Source organism: Mustela nigripes, chromosome 17 (assembly GCF_022355385.1).
Source record: "Mustela nigripes isolate SB6536 chromosome 17, MUSNIG.SB6536, whole genome shotgun sequence".
NCBI classification, from domain to species: domain Eukaryota; kingdom Metazoa; phylum Chordata; class Mammalia; order Carnivora; family Mustelidae; genus Mustela; species Mustela nigripes.
In genome coordinates, this window is record NC_081573.1 from 4,655,142 (window position 1) to 4,657,885 (window position 2,744).

The following is a 2,744-nucleotide window of genomic DNA, read 5'->3' on the forward strand; positions in this document are numbered from 1 at the left end:
GGGAGCCTGATGTGGGACTCGATCTCAGGACTCCAGGATCATGACCTGAGCCGAAGGCAGTCGTCCAACCAACTGAGCCACCCAGGCGTCCCTTCATTGTTGTTTTAATTTGTACTTCTTTGGTGACCGATTCTATTTCTTTTTCTCACAGATACTTTGCAATGTGTAATTCTGCCTTTACTATTCTTCTTTTAAAGATTTATTTATCTATTTATTTATTTGAGAAAGAGAGAGAGACGGAGCTGGGATAGGGGCAGAGGGAGAGAGAAACTCAAGCCCATGGCCACTGAGCTTAGAGCCTAGTGCGAGGGTGGATCCCATGATCCTGACATCAGACCTAAGCTGAAACCAAGACTGGGATGCTTAACCCACTGAGCCACCCTAGTGCCCCTACCTTTACTATTCTGAAGGGGAACCCGAAGATAATATAGCTGAACTATGTCCCCATAACAAAATACCATTTGCTTCACCAACTGCAGCACAAAAGATGTATAAAGAGAAGCTAATGTGTAATAAAGTGATACCCACTTCAACATAGACGCACAAGAGACACAGAGCCAGATCTTATTTCAAAAGATAGAATTATTGTACATTTGAAAGCGACAGAGCAGTCTGACACAGGAGGGCTCAGGCAGCACTGTCACGTGCAACACAATTTTTCCAAGATTGTGGTCAAATATTAAAAGAAAGCAGGGTCAAATTGAGTCCCACATCAGGCTCCTTGCTCAGCAGGGAGCCTGCTTCTCCCTCTGCCTCTCCAGGCCTCTCTGCCTGTGCTCGCTCGCTCTCTCTCTTCCTCTATCTCTGACAAATAAATAAATAAAATCTTAAATATATATATATATTTAATATATATATATATATTTAATATATATATATATATATATATACACACAAAATGCCAGGGTGCCTGGGTGCCTCCGTTAGTTAAGCGTCCGACTCTTGATTTCAGCTCAGGTCATGGTCTCAGAGTGTGGAATCGAGCCCTGCTTGATCTGGGGCTCTGAGTTCAGTGGGGAGCCTGCTTCTTCTCTTTCCTTATGCTCCTCCCCCTGTTTACCTAAGCTCTCTCTCTCTGTCTAAAATGAATAAACAAGCCTTTAAAAAAAAAATGCCTGTTGGGGGCCTCCTGGGTGGCTCAGTCCTTAAGCATCTGCCCAGGGTCCTGGGATCTAGCCCCGCATCCGGCTCCTTGCTCCATAGGAAGTAGGCTTCTCCCTCTCCTACTCCCCCTTCTTGTGCTCCCTCTCTCACTGTGTCTCTCTGTCAAATAAACAAAATCTTAAAAAATAATGCCTGTTGGATTATAGTAAATTATGTCAAATTAAGAGACTGGTTTTTCAAGGGGAGCCTGCATGGCTCAGTCCGTTAAGCTTTTGGCTCAGGCCATGATCTCAGGGGTTGTAAGAGTTGTCTCTCTCCCTCAGCTCTTCCCCCATGCCTACTCTCTTGAGCTCTCTCTCAAATAAATAAATAAATAAATAAGTTTTAAAAAATTTTTAAATTGGGCTCTCTGCTCTTCCCTGTTCGACAGACAGCCTCATCTTCAGGTGCAGTGCCAGCCGCCTGCCCGAGACACGATGGTGAAGGTCGAGAGTGAATGGACTGGCAAAGTGGATATTGTCGCCATCAACAACCCTTTCATTGATCTCAACTACATAGTCTATATGTTCCAGTATGATTCTACCCACGGTAAATTCCACGGCACAGTCAAGGCTGAGAACGGGAAGCTTGTCATCAATGGGAAGTCCATCTCCATCTTCCAGGAGCGAGATCCCGCCAGCATCAAATGGGGCAATGCTGGTGCTGAGTATGTTGTGGAGTCCACTAGGGTCTTCACCATGGAGAAGGCTGGGGCTCACTTGAAGGGCGGGGCCAAGAGGGTCATCATCTCCACTCCTTCTGCTGACGCCCCCATGTTTGTGATGGGTGTGAACCATGAGAAGCATGACAACTCCCTCAAGATTGTCAGCAATGGCTCCTGTACCACCAACTGCTTGGCTCATCTCGTCAAGATCATCCATGACAACTTCGGCATCATGGAGGGACTCATGACCACCGTCCATGCCATCACTGCCACCCAGAAGACTGTGGACAGCCCCTCTGGGAAGCTGTGGCGTGACAGCTAAGGGGATGCCCAGAATATCATCCCTGCTTCCATTGGTGCAGCCAGGGCTATAGGCAAGGTCATCCCTGAGCTGGATGGGAAGCTCACTGGCATGGCCTTCCATGTCCCCACCTCCAACATGTCTGTCGTGGATCTGAACTGCCACCTGGAGAAAGCTGCCAAATATGATGACATCAAGAAGGTGGTGAAGCAGGAATCAGAGGGCCCCCTCAAGGGCATCCTGGAGTACCCTGAGGACCAGGTTGTCTCCTGCAACTTTAACAGTGACACCCACCCTTCTACCTTCGATGCCGAGGTTGGCATTGCTCTCAATGACCACCTTGTCAAGCTCATTTCTTGGTATGACAATGAATTTGGCTACAGCAACCAGGTGGTGGACCTTATGGTCCACATGGCTTCCAAGGAGTAAGAGCCCCCTGGACCACCAGCCCCAGCCAGAGCAAAAGGAAGAGAGAGGCCCTCAGCTGCTGGGGAATCCCTGCCCCAACTTATCCCCCAAAACACTGAGAATCTCCCTCTCCCAACATCCACTGTTTCCATCCCAGACTCCGTGGAGAAGGGGAGGGGCTTGGGGAGCCCTACTTTGTCATGTACCATCAATAAAGTATACTGTACC

General features: G+C 48.1%; 1 pseudogene; it reads left to right on the plus strand.

Annotated features, from left to right (window-relative positions):
• Window positions 1-1,573: 1,573 nt before the first annotated feature.
• LOC132006210 (glyceraldehyde-3-phosphate dehydrogenase-like) lies at window positions 1,574-2,744 on the plus strand (annotated as a pseudogene).